Below are 12,233 nucleotides of genomic sequence, written 5' to 3' on the forward strand. Positions count from 1 at the left end.
ATGGAGTTGGTGATGCCATCCAACCATCTCATCCTCTGTTTTCCTTTCTCCTCCCACCTTCAATCTTTCCAAGCATCAGGGTCTTTTCCAATGAGTCAGTTCTGTGCATCAGGTGGCCAAAGTACTGGAGTTTCAGCTTCAGCATCAGTCCTTGCAATGAAACCATGGCCTGGCTACTGCCTAATGAGCTGCCAAGCAACGTTTTGTGACAATAATGCAGAGATGGCAGACACTTAGTGTGTGTGTTGCCGCTCCATCTTCCAAAGCCCGGGGAAAATATTCCTAATACACCTTGGCACTCTTGTCTGCTGCACTCAGATTCCACCTCAGCGATTCTCACAGTACAGCACATCTGACAGTCATCATCAACAGATTAGACTTGGCACAGAAAGTTAAACCTATTTGCCATCCCTGTGCCATCTCTAATCAACTAGAGTATTACAGAATTTCCCAAGCAGTACAAGTTTTATCTAAGTATATGACCTACAAATAACATTTTTATAATATATATTCTACACAGAACAAATCTTCTGTTGTAAGGACAACATAGCTCTTTTCTTACTGATAAAATAATAGCTGGTGTTAATCTCTTACCAAATGCAATAACAATTTATGTAAAATATTTCACCTAATTCTTCCCACAAATATAAAGCAAGTATTTGTTATATAAAACATATTATATTGTATTATTTTGTATCATATTGTATTTCTTCAATTCTGAGATACTATTGATTGTGTTAGCTCTGTGGAGTGCTAAGGAGAGGAAAATGACAGTGACTTCCCTCGTGGCTCAGCAGTAAAGAATCTGCCTGCCAATGCAGGAGGCGCAGGTTCAATCCCAGGAAGCTCCTCTGCAGAAGGAAATGGCAACCCATTCCAGTATTCTTGCCTGGGAAATCCCATGAATAGAGGAATCTGGCAGGCTACAGCCCATGAGGGGTCACAAGGAGTTGGACACGACTTAGGGACTAAACAACAACATATAGATTGCAGCTCTCAACCCAGTATCAAATGTGTTAAAATACATTTCTTAGAATTGAGGATCTTTAATGATATCCACCTGGACCTGACAGAAGCAGAAGCTCTTAAGAAGAGGTGGCAAGAATACACAGAACTGTACAAAAAAGATCTTCACGACCCAGATAATCATGATGGTGTGATCACTCACCTAGAGCCAGACATCCTGGAATGTGAAGTCAAGGGGGCCTTAGGAAGCATCACTATGAACAAGGCTAGTGGAGGTGATGGAATTCCAGTTGAGCTATTTCAAATCCTAAAAGATGATGCTGTGAAAGTGCTGCACTCAATATGCCAGCAAATTTGGAAAACTCAGCAGTGGCCACAGGACTGGAAAAGGTCAGTTTTCATTCCAATCCCAAAGAAAGGCAATGTCAAAGAATGCTCAAACTACCACACAATTGCACTCATCTCACACGCTCAAATTTTTCCAAGCCAAGGCTTCAGCAAATACATGAACCGTGAACTCCAGATGTTCAAGCTGGTTTTTAGAAAAGGCAGAGGGACCAGAGTCAATTGCCTAACATCTGTGGATCATCGGAAAAGCCAGAGAGTTTCCAGAAAAATATCTATTTCTGCTTTATTGACTATGCCAAGCCTTGACTGAGTGGATCACAAGAAACTGTGGAAAAATTCTGAAAGAGATGGGAATACCAGACCACCTGACCTGCCTCTTGAGAAACCTGTATGCAGGTCAGGAAGCAACAGTTAGAACTGGACATGGAACAACAGACTGGTTCCAAATAGGAAAAGGAGTACATCAAGGCTGTATATTGTCACCCTGCTTATCTAACTTATATGCAGAGTACATCATGAGAAACGTTGGGCTGGAGGAAGCACAATGTGGATTCAAGATTGCCGGGAAAATTATCAATAACCTCAGATATGCAGATGACACCACCCTTATGGCAGAAAGTGAAGAAGAACTAAAGAGCCTCCTGATGAAAGTGAAAGAGGAGAGTGAAAAAGTTGGCTTAAAGCTCAACATTCAGAAAACTAAGAGCATGTCAAATAGGTGGGGAAACAGTGGAAACAGTGGTAGACTTTATTTTCTGGGGCTCCAATATCACTGCAGATGGTGATTGCAGCCATGAAATTAAAAGACGCTTACGCCTTGGAAGAAAAGCTATGACCAACCTAGACAGCATATTAAAAAGCAGAGACATTACCTTGCTAACAAAGGTCTGTCTAGTCAAGACTATGGTTTTTCCAGTAGTCATGTATGGATGTGAGAGTTGGACTATAAAGAAAGCTGAGCGCCAAATAATTGATGCTTTTGAACTGTGGTGTTGGAGAAGATTCTTGAGAGTCCCTTGGACTGCAAGGAGATCCAACCAGTCCATCCTAAAGGATATCAGTCCTGGGTGTTCATTTGAAGGACTGATGTTGAAGCTGAAACTCAAATACTTTGGCCACCTGATGTGAAGAGCTGACTCATTTGAAGAGACCCCGATGCTGGGACAGATTGAGGGCAGGAGGAGAAGGGGATGACAGAGGATGAGATGGTTGGATGGCACCACCAACTCAGTGGACATGAGTTTGGGTATGCTCCAGCAGTTGGTGATGGATAGGAAGGCCTGGCGTGCTGTAGTTCATGGGGTCACAAAGAGTCGGACACGACTGAGCAACTGAACTGAACTGAACTGAATGATATCCACATTGTTACAGCTGAGAAAACAAGTGTAGAGAAGCCAAGAATTTTGTCCAGATCCCATCAATAAAAAGTTCAGAGCCAGAATTTGTACCCAGCTTGTCTCACTCCACTGAGACACCAGCAAAGATAATACAGTCACCAGCTTATCATCTGAGACTGACCTGCAGCAAGAGATCAGCTTTGTCTCTCTGTGTATGGACATGCTCAACAGTTTATTGGAAAGTTGTCAATGAATCTGGCTAAGGATCACCATAGACATAAAGTGAACACTGGCCACTTGTTGCCCTCTGTTTTTCCTTCAGTGAGATATTCAGACAGCCCCAGTGTTGTCAAAAGTTCTGTCAACCGAGACTGTAAAAATCAAAGAACAAAAACACCCACATGGAATATTATACAGCTCTAGAAAATGAGGCTTAAAGCATCATATTTTTTTTAGACCTAGTAGGAAGCCATTGCTTCCTATTTGAACTTTTAAAAATTTTATTTGACTGCATCGAGTCTTATTTGCAGCACCTAGGATCTTCCTTGCCTCCTGCAGGATCTTCATTTTGGTGTACAGTCTCCCTAGTTTTGGCACACACTGTCTCCCTAGTTTTGGCTCACAGGCTTAGTTGCTCTGCAGCACATGGGATCTTAGTTCCCTGACCAGGGATGAAACTCATGTCCCCTGCATTGCAGGTGGATTCTTAACCACTAGGCCACCAGGGAAGTCCCCACATGTTTTTACTTAGAAAGACAAAACACTGCCAAAAGAAAAGTCAGGATGTAAAATTGGATATTGCTTTAATTTCTACTATATTTTTAAAAGAAAAGAAAGATAGCTGCACATAAGAAAATATACCCAAATCATAATGTTTGATAAATTATGGGTGATTGCTTTTTCTTTTTTTTTTTTAACCTGTTTCTCAAAGATTTTGGTTTTATATAGAAATAACAACAACAACCAAAAAAATCTAGAAGGAAACCGGGCGAAATAAAGGACTTGTCCAAGGTCCCCTGCTGAGGGGACATGTTAGCTGCAGAATAAGGAATAGGATTTGGCCAGAAACACAAGCTGGAAGCTGTGCTCTCCCCATGTGCCTGCAACGCCAGCATCTCTCTCTCACAAGACCCAGGCATGTCATCTCTACATCACTTTGTACCCACAATGAATGCAGCCATCTTTTGTAAAATCAAAAAGACCAAAGTAAAATTCTCTGAAAAGTACTTAGTACAATTTATAGTCGACATCTCTCCTTTTGTGGTACACTGTCATGACAGCATTTCTTTAAAATTCAGATTGTGGAGATAAAAAGAGAGAAAGGATATGGGAGGAGAGCCTAATCATGAAAAAACATGCGTGTCAAAATTTGATTGAAACCCATGGCTTCTGTCAGACTTTTATCTAATGAATAGATGCTGGGGTGGAGTTGCAGGATGGGGCGGGGGGTGGTATTTCCTTTCTTTTCTTTAAATTCACAATCCTTAGAAATACACAGAGTATACACTCTGTCTGGTATAACTTCTTTTATTTTTCTAAGGATGTAATTTAAAAAAAATTTTTTTTAAGTTTCTCCTAGTTACTCATTATTTAATGTTCTGGCTTTATTCTCCAGCTCCTCTTCCTGTTTTCTGCTGCTTTCCTCACTATGGATTTTTCCTTTGATATTATGCAGCATGTAACCTGACTACCAGAGCCAAGTTATTTCAATTACTCCCCAAGGTTTTTATTAGATATAGAAAAAGTCAGCTTTCTACAGCCTGCATACTTATGGATACACTTATTTTTCAGAACCAGTGAGAGAGAAATAGGAAAAAGGGAAGAAAGAGTTGAATGAAATATGAAAGCATTTCTTAAAAATTGTATAGTGAGAATTAGAGAAACAGCTCCTATTTTCCTTTTGATATTTACATACAAGATCTCAAATTCCTATAGATACGTCTACCATGAACCATTGTAAGCAATTATACGGCATCTTTGGAGAAGGCAATGGCACCCCACTCCAGTACTCTTGCCTGGAAAATCCCATGGATGGAGGAACCTGGTAGGCTGCAGTCCGTGGGGTCACTACGAGTTGGACACGACTGAGCAATTTCACTTTCACTTTTCACTTTCACTCATTGGAGAAGGAAATGGCAACCCACTCCAGTGTTCTTGCCTGGAGAATCCCAGGGATGGGGGATTCTCTATGGGGTCGCAGAGTCGGACACGACTGAAGTGACTTAGCAGCAGCAACATAGGCATCTTAAAATGTAAACAGTCGAAGTCATCTTAATTTGGGTACTCATTCTCTGGCACTGGGGGCTGGGCACACCGAGATTCCTGCTAAGCCTTCTTTACAATCATCAAAGGGGAGGGGTTACAGCACCCCTTACAGCTCCCAAAACAGCATGGGAGTCGGGTGGGGGTCAGTGTAGGGTCAAAACACCGTGGAGTGGTCTGGGTCCTCACAGAACAGCACCTTACTTCTCAGAGATGCAAAGTAAAGCCCAGAGAACAGACAGCAGAGGTCTTCCCCTCCTTGTTGCTTCATAGAATCTTTTTCCTTTGTGTAAAAAATAGCAGACTGGTTTTGAATTTAGGCGCTGGAACTGGTGTGTGACTTGGACAAATTATTAAATTTCTCTGGTCTTTTTCTGCATCTATAAAATGGGGATCATGGTTTGATGAGCACAATTGCCAAAGGTGACGCAGGGATCTCATTCTTGGTTGCCTAGACAACAATCCAGCTCCAGTGGGATTCTTCACCCCATCCTCCTGGGGGAAAGGCTGCACCTAAATTCAGTAAGATGAAGGAGTTCAGGGGAAAAACCCAGCCTTGTAAGTTTGCCCTTTCCCCAATAAAGCCAATTCCTTAAACTATGTCATGTGACATGAAGGAATTCGTCACAAAACCCACATGAGTCTCCCTTTGCAAAGTGGGGTGATAGCAGTCCACACTTGAACTTAACTAGGCTGTGTCAAGGTTGAATGAGGAAATACATTGCTTCGTGATCATTCATTGTTGTTGCTAACTTCATCACCTGGCCTATTATTTACTCAGCAATTTGAAAAATCAGTCACTTTTTCAATATAACATTTTTTACAAAGTAAGTAGATTTGAAAAAACAAAAATAAATTTAAAAGACACATGTTCATGACAGAAAGACTTTCAGAGTTCAGGGGCAGAAAGAGGGGCATCTAGCATTGAGTTTCCTGGCCCATGGAAACAGTGGCAAGCAGGAAGGTAATGGAGATGGGTGAGGGGCAGCCGGCCTCACCTGGAGAATCTGGCAGAAAGAAGGGAGCTTCCTCTGGGAGGAAAAAGCCAGGCTAGGGATAGGAGTGGGAGGTGATGGAAACTGATAGATAGCAGGTCTAAGACTGATAGAGAGGAGCTGGGATGAAGGGTAGAGGAGAAATGAGGGGACTGCAGACGGAGCCCTGGGAAATGGAAGGTGGGTACAGCCTGGGGAGCAGGGTTGGGGCTCCCCTAGAAAGGCTGGAGGAGACAGCAGGCAAGGGCAGGGCTAAGGCAAGAAAGTGCTGAGGGTGGGGCAGTGAAGGACCGCTGCACTGAGACGGGTGGGGCAAGAGATGGAAGCTGTGGCTGGAAGGGGCTGGAGAACAAGCCTTGACTGGTTGAGCTGGAAGGTCTAAAACATTTTGGAAGGAGCAGAAACAGATGAGGGGTTTCACCTTCTCTCTAGTGATGATCACCCATCAGAGACTAGAGCTCTAAGCATGGATGCCAGTCAGTATTCAGTTGGGAAGGCGGACACAGCAAACATGGACCCCAAAACCACCTCCTACACCCATGGTGCATGTTCTAGTCTTTGGGACCCCATCACTGGGACTCAGACCTGGTGCTCAGGGAGGACTGAATAAATACTAGCTCTGGGAACTTCCCTGATGGTCCAGTGGTTACGACTCCATGTTTCCAATGCAGGGTTGAAGGTTCAATGCCTGATCAAGGAACTAAGATCCCACATGCTGCACGGTGCAGCCAACAAATAAAAAGCAAAAATAAAGGGGGAAAAAAAGTTCATCTAAAAATGATTGTATGATTTAAAAAAAAAATACTAGCTTTTATTCAACCCTCACTGAAGCCCTTTGTCCCTGCCTCTGTGTCCTCACTTATGGCTGAGTTATTTACTTCAAGTCTGGCTTCCCCCTCTGACACTGAGAACATGTACCCGCAAGCCTGAGCTCAGACTCTGCTGCATGTAGTAGGTACCTGTCAACCCAACATGCTTTTTTCAAACTAATAACTCTCAGGGGTTACATTTAACCTTTGAAGAGAGGAAAAGCATACACACAGTAATCTTTTGCCAACCTGAATACCTCCATGGTGGGCAAAAACTCTGAGTGACAAGATTACACTCCATCTAAAATAAAGGGTAGAAGAAAAACAAATGTTAACATGGTATTCAATATCAGTATGTATTTTAAAGTAAATAAAAATTCATAAGGCATTGCCTTCCAAAATAAACAAGGCTCTTCTGCTTTAAGAAACAAGCAAATCCCAACCCTAAATCTCCATGGCCACAGTCTGCCGAGGAGGGCATCTGACGGGCTTAGGGGTTGCACTGAGGATCTCTTTACAGTTTGCAAACGGGACTTTACTGGCTTGAAATAGAATGTCTTTTTTTGCCGGCAACCTCCTTCATTTTATTTTTGCAAGTTTAGCAAAACTGGTGTAAACACCTGTTTGGGGTTGTTTTGTTTTCAGAAAGTCAAAAGTGCTAAAGAGTGTGTTTTCTTGAGGGGCCCATCCATACAGTGAGAGATTGCCTCTCTCTGTGCACCCATATGTTAACCCACTCAGTGGGAGAGTGGGGCACAAGGGAGTGACTGCAAACATATAGATATGAAAAATGGAGAACTTTAACATTTGCCAAAGTGCATGTGTTTGCAGACTCATCTACCCAGCCCAACCCAACCTCAAGCCCCTTACCACAAACCAGATTTGATCTTGAACTTCTTGGCATCTCTACCCAGCCCCCAGGCCCCACACCTTAAAAAAAAAAAAGAGAAGAATTCATCTTGATGTTTCCCCTGTTTAGCCTTCAGTTAAACCATATGGAGAATGGGAGAGAATCTGACAGACCTGGAGAAACTAAAACAGGGGGGCAAAATTCAGGGCTGCATGTGGAATTTACATTCAGACCACCTACAGGAGAACGTCATAGGAAGGCTGAATGAGTGGAGTGGGGAGGAGAAGAGAAAGCTGGGTAGTGATGGGGTGAGGATGCAATTCTAAGGTAGACTCCTCTCCAAGGAGGAGGGCTTGGAGCAGAATCAGAGTGAAAGGGAGTGGAGAGAAGTAACTTGCCCATGGTCCATTAGCTTGTTCGAGCTGAAACCTGTGCCTGGATCCTACTGGGCACACCAGCGTGTCTGTCCAGGCTCCCCACCAGACCATGCTGTCCTGCGTTTGAATTCTAGTCTCTAAAGCCACCATCTTACTTGCTGGTACACCAGTACCTGCCTTGGAGGCCAGGTGAATGTCAGAATTAGATACCTTGACCCAGCATTCTGTGTCAGCTTTCTTTATCAAAAGTGGTCCTTTCAGAAAGCGATAGAGACAAGAAAAAGAAGGATTAAGAGAAAAACTACAAATGAAGTATTAATTCAGGCTTAGCTGAATTCAATTATATATACAAGGGCTTATTATTTATACACCCTCCCAACCCCTCCCCCAAATCTTTGTATTGGAAGAAAAAAGGTTTTGTACTTTAACTGAGCAACTGCCACTGTAGTCTGCTGCTACTGTAGTATTTAGTTATAATCTGAATTAAATCATGAAGAAACATAAGACAAACCCAAAATGAAGGATATTGTATAAAATAATCGGCCAGCACCCTTCAAAAGTGTCAAGGTTGTGAAAGACAAAGAAAGACTAAGAAATCAGCCCAGATTAAATGAGGCGAAACAGACATTAAAAAAAAAAAAAGACAAACATGAAAGTAAGTACAACATGTAATCCTGAATTGGATCCTGGCCCTGGTCATCAGTGAGGCAATTAGTGAAATTTGAAGGAGGTCTGTAGAGTAGACAATAGTATTGAACCAATGTGAATATCCTGATTTCCATCACAGTACTATGATTATGAAAGATGCTCACATTTCACATTTAGGGAATCTGGATGAAAGGGTATGTGCAAATCCTTTGTTCTATATTTGCAACTTTTTGTTTAGTATTCTAACTTATGGAAATTATTTCAACTTTTTAGAAATCATTTCAAAGTGAAAATTTTAAGACAATTTTTTAAAGCCACAGTGTATTGGAAGAGGCAAAGAAGTCACCTTTGCCAAACAGAAATAGGCCCTCAGTAAATATTTGATGAACCCAACCACTGGGTGGAATATTTGGTCTCAACCCAAGATGTTGAGAGGAAATAACAGAAATTATTTATAACAAAACAACTAGGACATTTCCGTTTGGGAGCTATGATCTAGTGTGATCACAACAACAAAGAAAGATTTTAATACTAATTTTTGAGATGCTTGATCTAAAAGGCAAATGTGCACAGATATACTATAGGACTGCAGGCATCAAAACTTGTTATTTCTCTCAAAGACCAAAAATACTTCCAAGATACAGCACTTAACTATAATAGAAACTTTTGAAAGAGTGATTTCAAAAGTTTCTATTTTAGTGTGACATATCTCATATAGAGGGATACATTTCCCTCCTTTTATTAGAGGACATCGTTCCAATTTTTAATACTTTCTGGAATTTCAAAGAGTCATTAAAGAATGAAGATATTCTGATTCCAGTGGGACTATTTCTTAGGATTTATCCACACATCCCTTTCTGGCTTCTGCTTGTCCCATGCAACACATCAAAGTGGGGCAGTGTAACTGACAACAATTATAATACAAAGAATGATGAGCATATGCTTGAGATTCTTCTGTTAGGTCAAAATTTTCATTCTGTACTTCTTGTATCAGCACACCTGCAGAGGACAGATTCAGAAGCAAATACTTTACACTTTTATATGTAACTCTCCATGGCAAGGGTTCCTGAAGTCCTAAAGGGTCTCTTTTCAATCAATCCCTTTTGTTTAGGACTCAAGATAAAGGCCATGATAGGGAAAGTACACTGCTACTTGTGTTGATAGTTGAAATGAACTTGCTGGATTTTTGTCAGTTTCAAAGCATCTTGGGCTGTGCCTTTTACCACTGGTCTTCTCTTCTACTTCCCTTCCTCTCATGTTCCATTGTATTTTGCCCCACCACTCTCTGTGTTTCCTCCCCAATATTGCAATAGGTGCTAGAAACAGAAGGGTGAACAAGACAAAGTTCCCATCTTTAAGGAGATCATAAGTAAACAGAAAAGAGAGACAAGATGGAAACAATTATGGTTCTTATAAAATGACACTAAAATAGAGGGAGATTGAGGCCTTCTGAAGGTAGGAACCACTTAGCTCTGCCTGGAGGAGAGGAAATCTTCAGAGAAGATACATTTGAGCAGAGAGCCTTGCAGAAAAAAAATAGAAATCCAAAAACCATGGGGAGATGGTGACTTGGTGCATAGATGCTCCAAGGGCAAAGTATCTTTGGGGGAAAAGGAGAGAGAAGTTTAGCATAGCTGAAGGATACTTGTGAAGCTATGTCAAGTTTTGAGACTAGCAGGTAGATTAGAGTGACTCTGGGGAGGTTATGATATTCTTCTAAAAATACATGTTTTGGGGAATCATTTATCTAGTTTGTCACAGAAATTCAGAACCACACTTGTGGTTTTGAAAGCATTTTCAGTAGTAGAAACACCATCAGAAACTGTCAAAACAAACAATTATTAAGTACCTACTATTTTGAGTTGGAGGTCAATGTATTAGTTTGAATATTTCTGCTTATTACAAGCAACACTTTTAGAGAAAAGAAAGAATTTAAATTTCTCATGGCTAATTTTTTAAACTAGATTATACAAATTGTGCTCTTCAAAATGCTTCCTACATTTATAAGCAAAATCTGCACTATTTAACATTTAATTAAAGTTAAATGACATTATTAAATTTATTTTAGGTCATTGTATGACACCACATTTTTCATGAACTATTTATACTCTTTATAATGCATTCAGGTTTCTGGTTCCGGGTATAATGGAGTAAGCACACTCCACCCTGTCTGTCTGAAGAAACGCAGCCATAAAACCTAGACAGAATGTATGGGAAAGGTATTGGAGGACTCTGGAAAAATAAACAGAAGAAGAAAACCAGAATCAGCCAAACCAGCAGTGATGCTGGCATTTTGTTGTCCTCTGATATCTTCCAAACTAGACGCAATACTGCCCAAAATCCAGAAGTGAAGAGTGGCATGAACAGGTGGAGTTAGAAGAAACCCTCTAGTTCTCACTCTAGAAGTGGGAAAGGAGTTTCTTCTCAGTGTCAGGGCAGCAGTGAGGAGGTGCCTAGAATTCTCGGTGGAGAGGTGTTAGTTGCTCAGTTGTGTCCGGCTCAATCCCATGGACTGTAGCCCAACAGGATCCTCTTTCATGGAATTCTCCAGACAAGAATACTGGAGTGGGTTGCCATTCCCTTCTCCAGAGGATCTTCCCAACCCAGGGATCAAACCCACATCTCCTGCACTGCAGGCAGATTCTTTAACTTCTGAGCCACCAGGGACAGCCTCTCTAATAACAAGAGCTGTGTTACCAGAAGGGTAAGGCAAATCCCCTGTCACTCATTTTCTCATTCTGTCCTCTTATTATGAGGTCCTATACCATTTAAGGGATTAGATCTGATAGACAGAGAGCCTGATGAACTATGGACAGAGGTTCGTAACATTGTACAGGAGACAGGGATCAAGACCATCCCTATGGAAAAGAAATGTAAAAAGGCAAAATGGTTGTCTGAGGAGGCCTTACAAATAGCTGTGAAAAGAAGAGAAGCGAAAAGCAAAGGAGAAAAGGAAAGATATTCCCATTTGAATGCAGAGTTCCAAAGAATAGCAAGGAGAGATAAGAAAGCCTTCCTCAGTGATCACTGCAAAGAAATAGAGGAAAACAACAGAATGGGAAAGATGAGAGATCTCTTCAAAAAAATTAGAGATACCAAGGGAACATTTCACACCAAGATGGGTTCGATAAAGGACAGAAATGTTATGGACCTAACAGAAGCAGAAGATACTAAGAAGAGGTGGCAAGAATACTCAGAAGAACTGTACAAAAAAGATCTTCATGACCCAGATAATCACAATGGTGTGATCACTCACCTAGAGCCAGACATCCTGGAATGTGAAGTCAAGGGGGCCTTGGAAAGCATCACTATGAACAAAGCTAGTGGATGTGATGGAATTCCAGCTGAGTTATTTCACATCCCTAAAGATGATGCTGTGAAAGAGCTGCACTCAATATGCCAGCAAATTTGGAAAACTCAGCAGTGGCCACAGGACTGGAAAAGGTCAGTTTTCATTCCAATCCCAAAGAAAGGTAATCCCAAAGAATGCTCAAATTACTGCACAATTGCATTCATCTCACACACTAGTAAATAATGTTCAAAATTCTCCAAGCCAGGCTTCAGCAATACATGAACTGTGAACTTCCAGATGTTCAAGCTGGTTTTAGAAAAGGCAGAGGAACCAGAGATCAAATTGCCAA

The 12,233-nt window shown here is 41.4% G+C and overlaps 1 protein-coding gene across 5 annotated transcripts in view; it reads left to right on the forward strand.

Moving 5' to 3' along the window:
- Positions 1-12,233, forward strand: part of AOAH (acyloxyacyl hydrolase) — a 180,274-nt gene that overhangs the window by 122,410 nt on the left and 45,631 nt on the right. The gene's annotated exons all lie outside the window — the stretch shown is intronic.

Source organism: Cervus canadensis, chromosome 3, assembly GCF_019320065.1.
Source record: "Cervus canadensis isolate Bull #8, Minnesota chromosome 3, ASM1932006v1, whole genome shotgun sequence".
NCBI classification, from domain to species: domain Eukaryota; kingdom Metazoa; phylum Chordata; class Mammalia; order Artiodactyla; family Cervidae; genus Cervus; species Cervus canadensis.